The sequence below is a fragment of the Bubalus kerabau genome, chromosome 3 (assembly GCF_029407905.1).
Source record: "Bubalus kerabau isolate K-KA32 ecotype Philippines breed swamp buffalo chromosome 3, PCC_UOA_SB_1v2, whole genome shotgun sequence".
Classification (NCBI taxonomy): domain Eukaryota; kingdom Metazoa; phylum Chordata; class Mammalia; order Artiodactyla; family Bovidae; genus Bubalus; species Bubalus kerabau.
The window spans coordinates 84,105,867-84,126,515 of NC_073626.1; the positions used below are offsets into that span (position 1 = coordinate 84,105,867).

The following is a 20,649-nucleotide window of genomic DNA, read 5'->3' on the forward strand; positions in this document are numbered from 1 at the left end:
GGTCGCACAGAGTCGGACACGACTGAAGTGACTTAGCAGCAGCAGTAGCAATGTTAAGTGTTGGCACCAGATACTCTGGGCCATTGTTTGAAAATGACTAGAGGTTTGAGCAGACATTTACATTAACAGTTAGAACTAGGCATCACAATTCCTGTTTTGGAGATGAGGTTCAGAGAGGCAAAATAGCTTATTCAAAGTCACATAGCTTGTTGGCAAAAACAGGATCCAAATTATGTTTAATTCCAAAATCCATGTATTTTCCACTGTCTGTTCTTCAACTCAACCTATCTCTTCCTGGGGCATGACTCAAGTTTCAGATTGCATTTCTCAGCAGTAGTTTTTGCCTGCCAGCATCCATTTTCCTTTTCTCTAGTAACATCAAGTTATTCCTTCAAGGACCTACCCCATCTTACCCCCAGTACATGGAGGGCACAGGAATTACATTCCTGTTATGGTTACATGTCTTCTTCCCAGGAAGATTTGAAGTTTCTTGAAAGCAGGGATAGTTTTCTCTTTTTCCTCTTCCTCTTCCCTCTTCTTCTTTAACTCTTTCTCTTCTTTTTCTTGTAGGTACATCTCATGTGCATAATCCATAGTAGAGGCTGAAAATATTTTCTGAATGAATGCCTTGCACATGGGACTTGCTTACTCTGTATTTGTGAAATTGGATTGTTTGACAAAATTGCAAATAAAATGAGCCTCAGCAAAGTATAAGAATCTCAGCAAGCAGAGAAAGGTCAAATACATGCCCCAGGCATATTCTATTTCCTTGTACCATTCAAAAACAGAGCATTTGAACTACTGGAGGTTTCTGAGATGGTTTTCATGGGAAACCCCATATAGAATTCTTGAGCATAATCCAACCTGTTAGACATGAAGGAGCAATGAAGCTAACAAATTCCATATCTTAGAAGAAAAAAAAAAAAAAAATCAGCATTCTCCAGGTAGAGAAGTAAAGGGATCATACCTATATCTCATTGGCAAAAGGCAGATAATCCCTATGTGGCATTAATCTAAATTTGATTAGGACATTTAGAGTTTCTAAATTAAAAAAAGATTATTATGTCCACCTATCCTCTACCTTTCTAAAACTAGAATTCAAAACAAAACGAAACTGTACACTCTAAACTAAAAATAAACCTAACAAAGTCTTGTAGAATTCTATTTTTTCCCTACTACTGATGATCACTTTTAGGCTTTCCAAAAAGGATCATTGTCTATCAAAAATTTTTTGGAGGAATCTGCTCTGTTGTGTCTCAAGCATGTTGCTGATTTTTCTTTGGAATAGTCTTGTGTTGCCTCTAAAGATGAAGGCAGCAGTAATCAAAGTGTTGATCCAGTCATGAAAAGAGAATGTCTCTGTTTTGTACAGTGACCCTAACTTGAGACTTAACTGGTCTAGATAGCCTCTCTTTTCCTTGTTCAACAGTTTGACATGCATTATTCCTGTACAAAAACCACAATTTATTTCCCATTACCCACAGCAGCATTGCCTGAGCATTTTCTGAAGAAAATCATTTTAATAGATGTAATGCAAAAAGTGCTTTGAGGTCACACGTATATGGGGCTTTCATTTCATCCACTGGGGTTATCACGATATCATGTTACCTATTATCATATTAAGAAAGATCTTAATGGGGAAAAAAAGATGTACATAGTGACAATATGGGGTCTCCAAAAAGCTGACACTGGATACCATAATTACCGTGGAACAAAAGAAAAGTGAAGGATGCTAGTATAAATGTGCAAGTCAGATAAGATGCAAACAATTAAAATGAATCTTCTTAGTACTACACTTGAATTCCTGCTTTTGACTAAAGACCCTAATACTTTAATCAGCTATTCTCCAGACTGCTAAATCTAGTATAGAAGGGCTATGTTTTTAATTGTACATAACCTAAATGTAGAGTACATCATGCAAAATGTTGGGCTGGATGAAACACAAGCTAGAATCAAGACTGCTGGGAGAAACATCAATAACCTCAGATATGCTGATGACACCACCCTTATGGCAGAAAGTGAAGAGGAATTAAAGAGCCTTAAAGAGCCTCTTGATGAAAGTGAAAGAGGAGAGTGAAAAAGCTGGCTTAAAACTCAACATTTGAAAAACTAAGATCATGGCATCTGGTCCCATCACTTCATGGCACATAGATGGGAAGACAATGGAAACAGTGACAGACTTTATTTTCTCGGGCTCCAAAATCACTGCAGATGGTGACTGCTGCCATGAAATTAAAAGATGCTTGCTCCTTGGAAGAAAAGCTATGACAAACCTACATAGCACATTAAAAAGCAGAGACATTACTTTGCCAACAAAGGTCTGTATACTCAAAGCTATGGTTTTTCCAGTAGTCATGTATAGATGTGAGATTTGGACCATAAAGAAGGCTGAGTGCTGAAGAATTGATGCTTTTGAACTGCAGTTTTGGAGAAGACTCTTGAGAGTCCCTTGGACTGCAAGGAGATCAAACCAGTCAAATCTAAAGGCAATCAGTGCTGAGTATTCATTGGAAGAACTGATTCTGAAGCTGAAACTCCAAAACTTTGGCCACCTGATGCAAAGAACTGATTCATTAGAAAAGACCCAGATGCTGGGAAAGATTGAAGGCAGGAGGAGAAGGGGACTACAGAGGACAAGATGGATGGATGGCATCACTGACTTGACATGAGTTTGAGCAAGTTCTGGGAGATGGTGAAGGACAGGGAAGCCTGGCCTGCTGTAGTCCACGGTGTTGCAAAGGGTCGGACACAACTGAGCGACTGAACAACAACAAAACATAAAATTGTGGGAAATCAAGAAGGGGGGTAATGTGAAAGAGGAAGTGTCTGCTAAGAGAAAATGTGGCTTAGATCATCACTGTTTCCTTTTGTAGCCATCGATACTTCTCTTTTTGCTAATTTTCGTCTAAATTTCCCGTTTTCCATCTCTATTTACTGAAGGACAACAGTGAAAACAGCTGGGTCTGGAAAGGAAGTAGCCCAAAGGATAGTTTCAATACTGGCAAATATTTTCACTTAATAATGATTAATATTTCCCTAAGTGCTGATATGTCACTGTGCTAAGACTTGTATCATCCCATTAAATCAAGTTCTTCCTGAAGTATGTACTATTGTTTACCTAGGTTTACAAATGAGGAAATGGAGACTTAGAGAAGTTCAAACAAACAAACTTGTCCAGGGTCCTATAGCTGTGCTTTAATTACTTATCCTGAAATGACTAATGAATGAAAGGGTCATGCTCTAGGAATTAAAAGCCCCAGACTATTGTCCCAACTTTTCTTAAACTTTCTGAGCCTCAGAGCTTCATCTACCTAAGTTATGGGGTTATTGTGAAGATCAGTAAGATAATGTTTACTTAAAGGACTTTGTAAATACAGACAAACCATAAGGCATTACTATATTATACATAAGAGAATGGATCTTGAGTTAGGAAGTTTCCACCTCAGGACTGAAGTTGGGAAAGACCAGACTGAAATGTTAGAAGGAGAAAGGTGGCTATGTGGTGAAGAAATCTGATATTTGGGAAGTTGGGGCAGACTGAGGAAGATGAACCCAAGATGCCTTCTGAGAGAGGGAAAGAGGAAGTTCCCAGTGGAAGATGAGTATGTGATGACCAGTATGGGATTGTTAGAGCAAAAAAATAAATAAATAAAAAAGCAGAGAGAGAGAGAGAGAGAGAGAGAGGGAAAGAGAGGATGTAAAGCCCAACCCAAAGCTACATACTGGAGAAGGCGATGGCATCCCACTCCAGTACTCTTGCCTGGAAAACCCCATGGACGGAGGACCCTGGTGGGCTGCAGTCCATGGGGTCGCGAAGAGTCGGACACGACTGAGTGACTTCACTTTCACTTTTCACTTTCATGCATTGGAGAAGGAAATGGCAACCCACTCCAGTGTTCTTGCCTGGAGAATCCCAGGGATGGCAGAGCCTGGTGGACTGCCGTCTATGGGGTCGCACAGAGTCGGACACAACTGAAGCGACTTAGCAGCAGCAGCAAAGCTACATCCATACAGAATGCCTGTGTGTGTGCTCAGCTACTCAGTCGTGTCTGACTCTTTGCGACCCCATGGACTGTAGCCTTCCTGGCTCATCTGTCCATGGAATTTTCCAGGCAAGAATACACAAACAAAATAGTATAAGAGAAATAAAGACGTGGAGTCTTCTCTGGCTGCTGGATTGTCTACTTTTGCTTATTGTAGCTGCAGGAACAAAAGGTAACCTATTCTGAAGAAGAGAGAACTGTATCCTTGCTCTTCAACATATTTGTTTTGGGGATTCATGGGATATATACATTATTTCTATGGGCTTGTTTTTTTCCTATTTTTTCCCCTTAAGGGGGAATGTACAAAATTGAATTTGACATTTTTGCCAAACCTCTTAAGCCAGTGGCCCTCAAATTTAGTAAACATTAGAATCCCTGGGATAGGCTTGCCAGATTTAGCAATTAAAAATATAGAACATGCAGTTAATTTTAAGTTTCAGTTAAATACTGAAGAATTTTGTTATATGTCCCAAATAGCTCATGGGACATGCCTATACCAAAAAAATTTACTCATTGTTCATCCAAACTCCAAAGTTAGCTGAAAATTCTGTATTTTATCTAGCAGCCCTACCTGGAGCTTGTTAAAATCCAGACTCACCTGTTCCATATTCTAATTCTGGAAGTACATCTGAAGTAGGGCCAAGTGATCCTCCAGATGATTCCAATGCAGCTTATGCTTAGCTAACACCCTGAGACATATGGGGTAAGCTTGGAATATGCCAATATGGGAATGAGAGGTTTCAAGAGGCCCCGAGGACATCTTCAGAAGATGATGGAGGTATGTGTGCAGTGCTTAGGGGATACTGGAAGACCTGTTCCTTGAGTGCAGCAGGGAGAAATCTGAGTGCTAAGACCCCAGTGTGGTAACTAGTCCCCACTGTTGTGTCATCTAGTCCTTTCAACAACCCCTGGAAGAAGAAAATCTATTATCTCAATCTCTTTACATGAGGAAACAAAAGCTCAGGGTGAAGTAACTTGCCCAAGGTCACATAGGTAGTATTTCATGGGTCAGGTCTGATCTAACAGCAATCGTTTCCATAGTCCATGTTCTGAATCAGCCCTATGCAATGCTAGGAAGTCTGGGCAATTTTGCTTATGCAACTTTTTCCCGCCCCCATTTACAGCCTTCTTCAAATTGCTGAGTTAACTAAAATATAGTCAGGTATGTGACATCTGCTCTCTAGAAGTACTCAAAGATCTCCACATTCTCATGTATAATAGCCAAAAGGCCTGGGGGTTTGTGAAAAGCTTAAGGGTCTAAGCTGATGAAAAAATGGAAGAGCCATTAGATAAGATATTGTTTGAGGCAAGGTTTTTTTTTGTCTAGAATGCTCAGCACCAGCCAAAATCATCACACCAAAGGGGAGTGTGTCAGGGGATGCTCTCCTCTGGTGCATCAACCAACAATTTTCTCACCAGGGGACCTAAGTTGAATAGTCTCTGAAGAGGACATTGGCAGAGGCCACTAGATATAGGGAACAGGTTGATGAAGATATTGAATCTGATAAGACTAGAAAGGAGACAACTCAAAGAAATCGTGGCTGCAGTTTTCTAATATTTGTAGAACTGGTAGGAGGGAAGAGCAACGAGCAAGGACCATAGGTTAGATGTTAGCAGGAAAAGGATTTTGACTCCACATATGTGGCGGAGTGCACTATTATTCACAATTATTGCTGTTTCTCTGGGGCATGTCTTTTCCTGCCTTGTCCCTTCCTAGGAGAGGTTTTCACATGATTCGTGTTGAAAACTTTAAGGTCCAGCATGGGACTCTCCACTCTCTTTTCCTCTGCCACGAGATCTGCAGTGTCCCTGAGAGGGACATTCGCCTGGATCCCAGATGGAAACTGATATGGGGCAGAGCAAAGCCGACCTGGGGTAGGCACCCAGTATAAGCAAGAAGGAAGCCTCTGTGGTTGAAAAAAATCACAGACATTTTCCAGCTTTTTATTTCTGTGGGATATCTCGCTTTTGCTGACAGGCAAAATGAGAAAGCACTCTCTAGAAGTCAGAGTGGTCCAAGGAGGGAAAGGACAACCTGGAGAAATGAAGAGTTTCCTGGACTAGAAGTATTCAAATATAGCTACAGACAACTTAGAAGGATGTTTGAAAAGCAGGGCAGGGTTGGGGGAGGGAGGCAGGGGTGGAGGCTGGGAGAGGTGAATTGAAGTATTGGCTGAGTGGTTAGGACATTAAGCTCCTTTCCATATCTGAGAGTCTGTGCTGCATGAGTAATAAGGTAAAAGTAGCTGTGAAATGGGCAAGGCCTTTTGCACAGCCGGGCTTTAAACACACTTGAGGAGGAGGAACACAGTGACACTAGGGCAGATTAATATCAGCTAGTGGTTACTGAAATTTAGAATATTAACTTGTGCTTTGTTTGAGAACAGGCTTCTGGAATGTAACTAAAAAGAGAGTTAAATATTTATGTGGTTTGAGATTAACCATAAAAGACCTTCAGGGGAGGCTTAGAACACAAGAATAGCTCCGGAAAGTGTAATTCAGTCACTGACTCGGGCCTCTCCCAGAACCCTGCTAACTGTTAGATGTACAACGCCAAGCCACACGCTTGGCCAGAGATCAGAGAAAGCAGCCACGAGTGGGATCCTGCCGTTTCATCGATCTGCAGCCCAGAGAAAGGCCAAGTTGGGGTTCACTCCCTTCTCTCTCCCCTTTCCTGTTTTGTCCCTTCATAATCCCAAGTTTTTCTCTTGGCTCTTCTTTCACCCTTAAATTCCCTTCACTCTTAATATTGTCTCTTAATAATCTGACCTGTCATTATTGGATCATCTCTCTATAATCTGATCTTGATTCTACCTACCATTTATTTACCTAAGTCACCAGTGAGAAAGCTAGAAATGAAAAGGTAAAACAAAGCAACATTGTAAAATCAGAAAAGTGTTCATTTGTTCAATGAATTAAGCAACATGTGGTGGGGTGTGTACTATGTACAAGCATGGCTTTGGGGGGAAGAAAAGATAAATTCCAAACTTCAGATCCACTGCTTAAGACACAGGGGACCTTGAACAAGTTCCTTAAAGTCTCAGTGTTTCAGTTCCTAATCCTTAAAATGAGGTCAATAATCTCCTGGCAGGGTAGTTGGAAAGATTAAGTAAAGTAAAATACTTTATACTGCAAAATACATAAAAGATACCAGGTAAAAGGTTGATAAATTTCATAACATTTTAGTTCAGCTTGGATCTGTGTTTATAGTTTATTTATTTAATTTCAGGTTTAATACCTTAAAACCTAGGTCCATTTTCTGTTAGTATATTTCAGTGTCCACCATTTGGTTGATCACAGTATTGTATAGTAAGTACTTGAAGACATGGGACCAAAATCTACATATCTAGGTAATATTATGTTGGATTAACCAAATTTTTGGCCAACCCATATTTCATATACATGCTATGGATTGAATGTTTCTATCCTTTCCACAAAATTCACATGTGGAGTTCTAACCTCCACTGTGATGATATTTAGAAGTAGGGCCTTTGGAAGATAAATAGGTTTAGATGAAGTCATGAAATGGGGCCCTCATAGTGGGATCATTGTCCTTATAAGAAGAGGAAGAGAGACCAGAGCACTCTCTCACCATTACATGAAGACACAATAAGAAGGTAGCAGGGCATCTGTCACAGGAAAATGCATTCTCATCAGGATTCGACTCCAGCAACACCTTGATCATGAACTTCCTGCCTCCAGAACTGTGAGAAATAAATGGCTGCTATTTGAGTCACCCAGCTATGTTTTGTTATAGCAAGCTGAGCTAAGACTACACACACATACACACGTATATAAGCCTCCAGCACCGGGAGATAGTGCAGGACAGAGGAGCCTGGCGGGCTGTAGTCCAAAAAGAGCTGGGCACAACTTAGTGATTGAAAAATAACAAAAACAACAAAGTTTTGTATAGTACCTCTCCTGTTAGAACAACTGAGTGAGATTTGGAGATACTGCTTTAGTATATAGAATATAGTGTATATATCTATATCATATGAATGTCTATATCTAATAAAGGATTTAGTGTCAACTATTTTTGTTATGATGTAGGTCCCATACAGAAGGAAGGGAATAGACGCAATCCCAGTCTTTTAGAATTTTACATTTGTCCAAATGATCTAGGGCATTTGAACAGGTCCTTTTTGTTCCCTTCTTTATTGACAGGTTTTCCTTGAAGTGTGAGTGTATGCACCCTTGCAGTGTCTCACAGTGGTCTAAGTCAATCATGAGAATCTTGTTTCCTGCTTTCCCAGCCCCCCTTGAAACTTGTGGTGTTCTTGAGACATAAGAAGTCCCTAAGTGGGCTCCTTGAGAAGCTTTCACCTTTTTGACAAAAAGAGACAAGTAGCTGGGAGCCGCTTTCACCATCCTGTTCTGGCTTAAGTGCTGGCTGGCAGTGACCATTTTGATTTTGTGACCCTGATATGACAAGCAGAGGTAGAAAAGTCGACATGCCAAAGGTGGTGGAGCAGAAAAATAAAAAAAAGTAAGTTATTGATTATACTGTTGAGTAAGCCAAAGATAGGAACCATCTATTTCTAGACTTGTTACATCAGAAAAATAAAAAAGCTATTTGTTAAGTCACTATTAGATATTTTTGATAAATTGCAACCAAAGATGATATTATTTTTAAAATTTATTTATTTATTTTTTGATTGTGTTGGGTCTCTGTTGCTGCCCACAGGCTTTCTCTGGTTGCGGTGAGCAGGGGCTGCTCTTGGTCGCAGTGCGTGGGTTTTTCATTGCAGTGGCTTCTCCTGTTGCAGAGCACGGCTCTAGAGTGTACAAGCTTCTGTAGCTTAGTGCACAGGCTTAGTTGCTCTGTGGCATGTGGATCTTCCCGGACCAGGGATCAAACTCTTGTCTCCTGCATTGGCAGGTGGATTCTTAACCCCTGAGCCACCCCTTTGAGTGAGGTCCCAAAGGTATTCTTGATAGATATCAGATAAAAGGATAATATATAGTGGAATTTCTGCTGCTGTGAAATTTCAGGACAAATGGATAGTGGGATGAAATATTATTGGTATTTGATATTTGATATCATTGGTATAATGATATTTCAAATATCATTGGAAACAAAAAAAGAGAAGGTTTCGCTGAGGAGCTCTTTCTCTCATGAGAATACAATTTATTTGAGCAAACAAAATCTTTAATATTTATATTATCTTAAAGTAGATATAGTAGGGAACATGAAAATTTATATTTTGATCCTGAAAAGAGAAAGAATATATATATATATTCCAAATATATATATATATACATCTAGCATTCTTCATGCTTTGAAATATATGTATATATATTTTTGAAATATATGTATTTCAAAGCATGAAGAATGCTAGATGTATATGACTATCTGATGATGAAAGAAAATTATTTGAGTGAAAATTTTTATAGTAAATAGTAATTATATAATGTTGGCAATTAACACAGTTTGCCAGCTGTCTCCACATTTGTCAATATCATGTGTTACAGTTTGCCAGCTGTCTCCACATGTTTAAGGAAGCTAAGCATCTATTTCTGCTTTATTGACTATGCCAAAGCCTTTGACTGTGTGGATCACAATAAACTGTGGAAAATTCTGAAAGAGATGGGAATACCAGTTACCTGACCTGCCTCTTGAGAAACCTATATGCAGGTCAGGAAGCAACAGTTAGTACTGGACATGGAACAACAGACTGGTTCCAAATAGGAAAAGGAGTACGTGAAGGCTGTATATTGTCACCCTGCTTATTTAACTTATATGCAGAGTACATCATGAGAAACACTGGACTGGAAGAAGCACAAGCTGGAATCAAGATTGCCGGGAGAAATATCAATAACCTCAGATATGCAGATGACACCACCCTTATGGGCAGAAAGTGAAGAGGAACTAAAAAGCCTCTGGATGAAAGTGAAAGAGGAGAGTGGATAAGTTGGCTTAAAACTCAACATTCAGAAAACGAAGATCATGGCATCTGGTCCCATCACTTCATGGGTAATAAATAGATGGGGAAACAGTGGAAACAGTGTCAGACTTTATTTTTTGGGGCTCCAAAATCCCTGAAGATGGTGATTGCAGCCATGAAATTAGAACACGCTTACTCCTTGGAAGGAAAGTTATGACCAACCTAGATAGCATATTCAAAAGCAGAGACATTACTTTGCCAACAAAGGTCCGTCCAGTCAAGGCTATGGTTTTTCCTGTGGTTATGTATGGATGTGAGAGTTGGACTGTGAAGAAGGCTGAGCACCGAAGAATTGATGCGTTTGAACTGTGGTGTTGGAGAAGACTCTTGAGAGTCCCTTGGACGGCAAGGAGATCCAACCAGTCCATTCTGAAGGAGATCAGTCCTAGGTGTTCATTGGAAGGACTGATGCTGAAGCCGAAACTCCAGTACTTTGGCCATCTCATGAGAAGAGTTGGCTCATTGGAAAAGACCCTGATGCTGGAAGGGATTGGGGGCAGGAGGAGAAGGGGACGACAGAGGATGAGATGGCTGGATGGCATCACTGACTCGATGGACATGAGTTTGGGTAAATTCTGGGAGGTGGTGATGGACAGGGAGGCCTGGTGTGCTGCGATTCATGAGGTCGCAAAGAGTTGGACATGACTGAGCAACTGAACTGAAGTGAACTGAAGCATCAATATATTCCTTTAAAATTTTTTGAAAGTTTGGCTGCAGTCTGATTTTCTTACTCTTAACTAATCCTTCCTCACCGTGACCACCACATATCAGTCTGTGTCCTAATGCCTGTTTGATGGTCTTGGAGTGTTTACCTTACTGCAATTTTCTCCTGAGATATTATTACCTCAGAATACATTCAGTAGACTTTTATACTTTCTCAGTTTCAAAAACATCTGAGTTTTACATTTTTAAGCCTATAAAAACTTCTAATAGAAGTAGTTCTTACCATAAAATTTTTTTCATAAAGGCGTTTGATCATAGTTTTCCTGTTGACCTCTTTTAAAACTGACTTTCCTATATTTGTAATATTTGGTCATTACAAAATTTCCAACTCGAAACCTTGTGATTTGCTGCTATGTTCAGAGGGATCAGAGACAAATTTAGAAGTTCCAAAGACATCCCTTCAACATGTATATCTATTTAGTCACAGTAGCAGTTTGTATTGTATAACAAACCAAACTATAAAAAATGGTCTTAGTCTTTCTAAAATTTATCTCACAGAGTTATGACATGGAATGATATCCTTTAAATGATCAAATAGCAATTTTAATACTGGTAGAGATGGATTTTGAAAATCCTTTACTAACAAAAAAAAAAAATCACAAAAAACCCTTTATTAGACACCATTATCAAGAATATACTCAATGAGGTTCAGATCTATTATACAAACACTTTTTAAAACTAGAAAAAGATAATTATATAATACTATTAAAAATAAATTTTAATAGATTCTAAAATTATTTTTTAAAAATTAACAGAGAAAATACAAACCAAAGCATTAAAATTAAGTTCTGCTCAAGTCTTTGTTCTTGTTTTGTACACAAGTCATCACTATTTCAGTTATAGTGAAAATTAGCCTCTTTCTCCCCCATTAGCCTGTCAAGGGCAGAAAATGAAAGTGAAAGCGTTAGTCACTCAGTCATGTCTGATTCCTTGTGACCCCAAGGACTGTGGCCCACTCAGCCTCCTGTGTTCATGGAATTCTTCAGGCAAGAATACTGGAGTGGGTTGCCATTCCCTTTCCAGTGGATCTTCCTGACCCAGGGATTGAATCCACATCTGCATTGCAGACAGATTCTTTACCATCTGAGTCAACAGGGAAGCCCATCAAGGGCAAAGAATGGTCTGGTCTTACTCATTCTAGCGACTAGCAGAGTGCCTGGTACATACTGACAAATATTCATAATATTTGTTGAATGAATGATATCCTTCCTGCTTCAAACTTTCATGACCCTCCCTTGTCTAATAATTTAGCACAAATCATTTTCCCCACCAGATAGGTCTTTATACATAACTGAGCCCAACCACCTTTAACTAGAACAGGGTGTGCCTACAACGTGCCTTAAGCTTTTAGCTGCAGGGCCTGCTTTGTCCAAAATCTTGACTTTGTATTTCACCGCATCTCAAAAGATTCACATCACTTGCTTTACAAAGACACTTCTTATCCCTCTTAACCAATAGGGTTTCTTTCCTTTGCGCATCACTACAATATGTCTTTTATGGCACTTGTAATATTTTGCTTTTGATTATATGTATTTTCATTTACAATCTATCCCATCAATGCTGTAAGATCCTTGAGTAAGTTATTTTATCACTCCCCACAGCACAGCATATAAAGTAGGCATTTCATTCAGACATAAGTGTGTACACCTACTGTTTGGGCCATCAGAGTTCTTAGCTGTGAGAAGGAAGCTACTAATGCAAAACACATATTATTAGAGTATTCCAAATTACACAGTGATTAAGGATGAAAGCTTCTGTAACAGCTTACCTGGGTTGAATCCTCATTCTGCTGCTCAATAGCTTTGTAGCCTACATAATCTTCTAAATATCAGTTTCCTCACCTGAAACATGGTAATACTACGACCTGCCTCACAGGTCTTTTGTTCAAATTAAATGAAATAAGGTGTGTAAAATGTTTAGTATACATAATACACACTTATTACTATTCCCTCTTAGTATTATTATTATTTGAGCTTAGGATGTTTTTTTGATGGCTGATATGCTTGCACTGCAATATTAGATTGTAGGTTAGAAAGCATCTCTGCACTGAGTAGCCCTTCATCAACCAAATAATTTAGGGCCCATATATATTTTGCTTAGAAATCTCAAAAAATTTCTGCAATTATCCATTTAATTTTTGTGGAGACCTTTGATGAGCTTCCCTGGTGGCTCAGACAGTAAAGAATCCGATTGCAATACAGGAGTCCCAGGTTTGATCCCTGGATGGGGAAGATCCCCTGGAGAAGGAAATGGCTACCTGCTCCAGTATTCTTGCCTGGAGAATTTCATGGATAGAGGAGCCTGATGGGCTACAGTCTATGGGGTCACAAAGAGACCTTTGATATGCTTATTATCATGATATTTAATGTCCAATTATTCCTCATTAGGTTAATAGCAATGATTTCTTATTAATAACTCTGTTTACTTATTTAGTATTTATAAAGCACATTATAAAGGCTTTTTAGGAATACATTGGAGAGTAATGTATATTACTGAGTACATTGCCCCAACTGGAATGAACCCATTATGAACTATCTAAACCACTGTACCTTCATTTAAAAATAGGGCTTTGCAGCTTTCTCGTCCTAGCACAGGAGACCGTGGAGGGTGCATGCATTAATCAACTGAGCAGAAGATCTGGGAGGACACCACTCAACGAACCTTCAAGATACTATTACCATTTGCTTGATTCTAATTTAAATAATTTGGAGTTCTTATAAGATTAGGAAGTTTAGAAAAAGTAGAATGTCGACACAAAGAGAGTGAAAAGAAAATTTGGGGGAGCATTTTACAAAATGTTTCTTCTAAAGAACAACATGCTTTTATAGGCCTGAACTGATTTAAAAAAACTTATTAGATATAAATGAGAAGCATGTGCTTCTGGTGGTATTATACTCAAAGGATTTTAGTTAAGTAACGTCTAAACTTTTAGAGTATTTGAAATATACCCAGTTGGACAGTTAATGAACCTTCTTCAACTTAAAGTAGAGAACTGCTACAAGAGAAAAAAATGCAAGAAAAAAGTTATGGAAGAGACAAATGGATATTGAAATTTTTTCCAGTGTTCCCATTCCAACGATTTTTAGGAGTTATAGTTAAAGAAGTACAGCTTTCCTTCCATCCCTGAAATTGGTTTCTTGCATAACACATTATTTTGAATGTCAGCAATCAGCCCTTGCACTTCTTTAGACCAAAGACCAAGATTGAGAATAGAGTGAATGCCTATTTCAGTTCTAGAAACGAAGGCATCAGTAGTATAATAGAAGGCAAGTGAAAGATAAATACATTTGTTTTTCCATCTGCTAAGACATAACTAAAACATTCTTCCCATTTTTTCCTTAATATTTTGTTTCCTGGCAACTAATAACAAAAATTCCCAATCAACCACATCTTGCACAATTCTTGGTTCTTTAAAAAAAGCAGCACTAATACTGTTAGTTAGATTTCTAATATATAAAATTATTTTCAAAAAAGTACTATATATTAAAAGGTTATATATATTATATACATAGGCATACATACATAAAATTATATGTGTATGTGTAGTTCAGTAAAGGAGCCATAGGGATGTATTATACAACCATTCTGAAAAACAATGGGGCACTATCTGGTAAATTTTCTGTAACCCAGCTATTTTACTCCTGGATATTTATTAAAGAGAAGCTCTTTCACATGTACCAGAAGGAAACTAAAAGAATACTTTTAGCAGCACTGTTTGTGATCTCTTTTTCTTTCATATGTGCACTTGGAGATTTTTCCAATGTTTATCAAAAGCAGAATGGATTAACCTGATAACAGTGTGAATCTTGTCTACACAGCAAAAAAATTAGCAAAATCTTACACCTATATTTCCATAATATATAAAGTTCAAAAATGTATACAAAATTAACCAGTATTTTGTTTAGGCATACAAACATGTGAGGCAAAACAAAGAAAAGCTGGACAATAATTAGCACAAAATTCAAAGCTTTGATTAAGACCTGACAGGGTCCCACAGGGGACATGAAAGTAATATTCTTTCTCTTCAAGTAGGTGGTGGGTAGAGAGTTGTTCATTGCATTGTGATTCTTTATATATTGCACATATTTAATAAATGTTCTTTTGAAACTGCTCAATATTTGGTAAAAACATATAAACAATAAAACAATAAAAAGTAAAGGTCTACACAATTACTGCTATTATTATATCTAAACAAAATCTTTTAAAAGTAATATATGGTCTGCCATTATTATATCTAAACAAAATGTTTTAAAAGTAATATATTGTTCAGTCACTTACAATCATCTACTTTTGTGTGGTCTGGGACATTATTTCCTGATATAGCATAGCATGAGACTATGGCAGCGTTTAAGTACTATTAAAAATAAAAAGGTGGCAAAACTAGTCAGTCTGGTTCATTTTATTTTGTGATGCTACAAAGGGTCAAATTCCATAAAACCAACTGACGGGCTGTCCCAGGACTTTTGCTTTAGACAATCTTTAAAAATGAAAGGTTATTTTGGAAACTCACTGAGATACTGTAAAATACATTTTTGCATGAGGATTTTTATTTTGTTGTACCTTTTTACTGAATAGTTTTATATTACACATTTCTAGAATGATCCCTTAAACATGATCCATACACTGCAATTCCATCTGTCTAGAGTGTTTATATGGGGTCCAAAAAGTCAGGTTACAACATTCACAATTTAATTTTTTATATTGATGAATTTTATTGTATCTTCTCACTTTATGAGAAGAGATAGATTGAGCTAAGAATCATTGGTCCAAAAGTATAAGTATTTCACTTGCAACTGAAGTATATGTATCACTTAAAAGTAAGAGAGACTCTTATCTTTAATGTGAAAATAGAAACTGTCAGTGAATGCTTAAAGACAAGCTAAAGATACTGAGTTATTCACCCTTGGATTCAAGGCACAATGATTTTATAACTTCTCTCATATGATGTAGTTTATAGAACACAGGTATTTGGGTCTGACAGACCTGCTTTTAAATCCAGCTCTCTCAACTGTGCATCTTTGAGCTATTTCCCCAAATCTCCTCATCTGAAAGATAACAGGGATTTTATGGAGACTCAATTAGATAATGTAGGAACAATTCCTGGTACAAAACTATTACTGAGTAAATGTTATCCTTTCCCCACATTGCAGGTCAAAATAGGAGATAAAATGTTTTCAGTACAAGGACATCAAGTCATTGCAACGGATTGTAAGCAAATTCCTTATCATCCAAAGCACTTACCAGTGTTTTCTGTGTGTGACATAAACCACAGACTTATGGATTCCTGCCCCATTATCTCCTCCCACTCGATTCACACATAGTTTCCTATCCATCAATCTCTTTTATTTGGGGGAGTTGGGGGTAAGAGAGAGAAATGCCGTCTCAGGAAATGGAAAAACTTACTGTGAAGGGACGTACATCATCATCATCATCGCTGAAGAAAGTTTATAAAAGACATGAGTTGTGAATAACATACTTTTTAACATGAATTGGCAATGACAGCATGCAGTTTTGTAAAATAAGAGACTGGAGAAAATCCCATGGAGGCTGAACATTCAATATAGATTTCTTTTGCATCATTTTATGCTTATTACTATGAAGGCTTTATAGCGGATGCTAGTTCTGAAGACAGATTCAGGTACATAACAAGCAACATAAAATTATTTTTCCATGTCTCTTGTTGTTGTTGAGCTGCTAAGTCGTGTCTTTTTTTTTTTTGACCCCGTGAGCTATAGCCCTCCAGGCTCCTCTGTCCGTGAGATTTTCCGGGCAAGAATACTGGAGTGGGTTTCTGTTTCCTTCTCCAGGGGATCTTCCTGACTCAGGGACAGAACCTGTGCCTCCTGCATTGGCAGGCAGATGCTTTACCACTAAGCCACCTGGAAATCCCTTTCCATGTCTATACCTAAGTAAGGATAATTTCTTTCTCACGTCCATTCTTACTTACACTGAAAAATGTTTTGTGGCCTCTCTGAATCTTTCTGGGGCACTAGAGGGCTTGTGGGCTGTCCTACATCTGACTGCTTCAAGAAGGCTTTTGGAAACGTTTTCTGTTCTAACTCAACATTAGGTAAGGAATAAACTTAGGGTCTTTCTGCTCTCCACGTTAGAGCCTATGAGGCCAGCTTCTTTTCTGCTCTCAGAGTTCCCTCAGCAGTCTGGCTCTTAGTGTCAAGTCTGCGTTCCTGCACATCTTATTCTGCACACCATTCTGTGAATGGTGGCCCATGCAGTTGAGCAATATGGCATTCCCGCACAATGAGGTTATAGGACTTCTTCTCAAGCATCCTTTTAATGCCCTCATCCCCAGCCCACCTTGATTCTTTTCTCTTTCCTCACTCTTAACACATTTTATTAAGATTTGGGGTGGGGAAGAGAAAACTGTCTCTGACTGAGCACATATTCTTTAAAATATATAGTTTATGGTGTATGTTTTGTGCAGTCATTTTAAGCTTAGACTTCAAAATTCCAATAAATCCAAACTTTGCGTGTCAGAAGTTTTCTCTGTACGATCAGGGAGAGTACAAAGGGAGCACAAACATAAAACAAAAGGTGCTTGCTCTTGTTGAGAGACCAAATTTAGATGAACTTGGTAAATAAATTAAAAAACTCCCCCTGAAACTTAAAAGAACAAATTAATCCTTTTCATGATTTTGTGGTTGGTCAGGAGAGTAAAAAGGCTGACTTAAAACTCAACATTCAAAAACTAAGATTGTGGCATTTGGTCTCATCACTTCATGGCAAATAGATGGGGAGACAATGGAAACAGTGACAGACTTTATTTTGCTGGTCTCCAAAATCAGTTCTGATGGTGACTGCAGCCATGAAATTAAAAGACACTTGCTCCTGGAAGAAAAGCTATGACAAACCTAGACAGCATTTTAAAAAGCAGAGACATTACTTTGCTGACAAAGGCCCTTCTAGTCAAAGCTATGGTTTTTCCAGTAATTATGTATGGAGGTGAGAGTTGGACCAAAAAGTAAGTTGAGTGCCAAAGAATTGATGCTTTTAAACTGTGGTGTTGGAGAAGACTCTTGAAAGCCCCTTGGACTGCCAGAAGATCAAACCAGTCAATCCTAAAGGAAATCAGTCCTGAATATTCATTGGAAGAACTGATGCTGAAGCTGACGCTCCAACACTTTGGTCACTTGATGTGAAGAACTGACTCATTGGAAAAGACCCTGATGCTGGGAAAGATTGAAGGCGGGAGAAGAAGGGGACGACAGAGGATGAGATGGTTGGGTGGCATCACTGACTCAATGGACATGAGTTTGAGCAAGCTCCAGGAGTTGATGATGGACAGGGAAGACTCGCATGCTACAGTCCATGGCGTTGCAAAGAGTCAGACATATCTGAGCGACTGAAATGACTGACTGACTGAGGTGATTCTTTAGCTGGTATCTACCTGGGCTCTGACACAGAGTTACATTTAGCTGATGGATGGCTGTAGTCTGAGCTCAGCTGGGCATCTGGGACATTTGGGCCTCTCTCTCTCCCCATGGTTTTCCATTTCAGGCTTCTTCATTTTATGAAGAAGCAACATTCCAAGAGACTAAACACAGAATGTGAAAAGTCTCCTAACGCCTGGTCTTAGAAGTCACAGAATACCACCTCCACCATATTCTGTTGGTCAACACAAGTGGCATAATACTCCATGTTCAAAAGGTGAGAAAACAGATTTTACCTGAGGGACACCAGGTTGTGTGAGCTGAGCCCTGCTTGCATCATGGTATCCTGTCAATAGACAAGTAGGGCTGAAATGCACCCTAAGCTCCCTTCAGCCACCTGGATACCCTGGAGTGAATTTACATCCACTGGGAGGATAGGGTCATCCCCTTGGCTCATCACAAGCCATGAGCCTGTGAACTCTCTCTGCCCATTAGTGACATTCTCTAATCCACACTCGCACACACACACACACAAGACACTGTTGAGGCTGGTAGAGGCCCAGTTGAATATCGTCTGAGTTTGAATCGAATACACACTAGGTCTTGATGAAGGCTAAAGGCTTTCCCACATAATTAAGTGGTTATTCCAAAGCTGCACAGAGTTTGCAATTAGGAGAGAAAGGGAGAGGAAAAGAAGTTGGACATTGTTCCTGATTTACCTCCTCTGCTCCCTATTCACTCCCAGGAGTGAAGCCACATTATTAGGCCTTGGGAGGAACGTGTCCCCAAGATTATTCTTAAGCCTTCAGAGGATGTCGCACATGGATGAGTCCTTTGTCCTCTACTCCTTCTTTAGCATGTCTATGCTATTTAATCCCTTTCTGCAGTATCTCCATCCCCCCTTGCCTTTTCTCTGTGGTCCATCAACTCTTCTAACAGAAATAAACACATTTCCTTTCCTAGCAGTGATTTTGTGTGTGTGTGGCCTCAAATGTCAGCTGCTTGTCAGGGACTCCTGTTGTTGAAGTTTTGCTGAGGGGAGGATTGGGCTGTTTTAGAGTTGGCTGACTCCCTCAGGAATAGAGAACAGGTGCATTCCAACTCTGTGATTGGACATATGTAAGGAGGAAATGACTTTTCTGTTAATCAACTAAAAACAAAGCCACTGAAAAATATAATTTCCTTCAAAGTTTTCCTTCTAGTATGCATGAAAAATCAATATTTCTCTCTTAAACTTAATTATAATGATGCTATTTCTTTTTGGTATAATACCTTAGACCTATTATGCTAAAAGAGCATCCCTATCTTCAATGATTAAAATTATTGGATAGATTTTATAACTATTTAGCAATAAATGATACCACACCTAGGTAGAATCTCTCAACAATTCTCCCTTTATGATACTGGAGTAAGGAAGAGGGAAGGACCAAGGGAGGAGGGAGGTTTATTTTATGCCATTGCAAGGAATGGAAAAATATCAAGGTGATTTGGATTGATTTTGGAGGCTTGCTAGTAGACCAGGGTCTTCAGCTGTGTTAAAGAGTCTTTGAAGAGATGGAGGGAAGAATACTGTATCAAAAGATGCACAAATTTTCAAAAGTGGGAAGCTAAGTGTGGTATGATCAGGAGACCCTAAAAGATTTGACTTATTTAAAATAAGGGGGCACATCCATATTTCTAAAGTAATAAGGTTTTAATTACAATGAACATCCTTTACATAAAGGCTTGGTAACTAAGATTCTTACAAATAGAAAATGCTAATTTGTTTCTATATTTTACTGCTTGGGATAAGATTCTTCTAGTGATATCATCATTGTTTAGGATCTTGAATGGCTGATATAAAAGTCAGAAGGAAATCATTACAAGTGTTTCAACACATGAAGACAGTAGTGACTAGAAGAGCATGATCATCATAGTACTGTTTGCAATAACAAAATCTGGAGACAGTCTTCACTATCCAGTAATAAATGACCGATTAAGTACATCTACACAAAAAGAAACAATGCTGTAATTTGTTGCAAATTACAAATACAAAATAATGTTGTAGAGAAGTGAATTAATTGATGTGGAAGTATATGTTAAGCAGAAAACTTTACAGAACAAGATCCCAAAACAATCTAGATTTTATTTTAAAGACATGTCTCTATCTCCCTTCACATCTCACATTCCTCTCCCCCAACTTTTTCCAATAAAATATCTTTGGAAAGATATACAACGAAAACAGGTCTGGTAATTAGTACTGATTTATCCTCATGGCAGAAATTCTGGATTTTTCAAAATTCATCTGCATTTTCTGATATTTCTATAGTGAACACGAATTACTTTATAATTTAATCAATCATTTTTAAGAAAACAGAGAGATAAATTGTGGGGAAAAATGGATCAAGGATACTTGGAGAACTTCTCTGAGGTTAACATCATGCAGGACCATCACCATCTTTTCCCACAAAACATCCTTTGGTGCCACTGTCAGAATTTAAAACCTGCTAGATTGAATTTAGCCTGACTCAGCATAGCATTTGTTTTATTCGTCTTATGCTAATGCTCAAA

The 20,649-nt window shown here is 38.5% G+C and overlaps 1 long non-coding RNA gene across 1 annotated transcript; it reads left to right on the top strand.

The window, feature by feature from the left end:
- The first annotated feature begins 4,700 nt into the window (after window positions 1–4,700).
- Window positions 4,701–15,047, top strand: LOC129647703 (uncharacterized). The gene is made up of 3 exons (XR_008712448.1): window positions 4,701–4,821; window positions 8,208–8,529; window positions 13,277–15,047. It is a non-coding gene; the product is annotated as an uncharacterized LOC129647703 (long non-coding RNA).
- The last annotated feature ends 5,602 nt before the right edge of the window (window positions 15,048–20,649 follow it).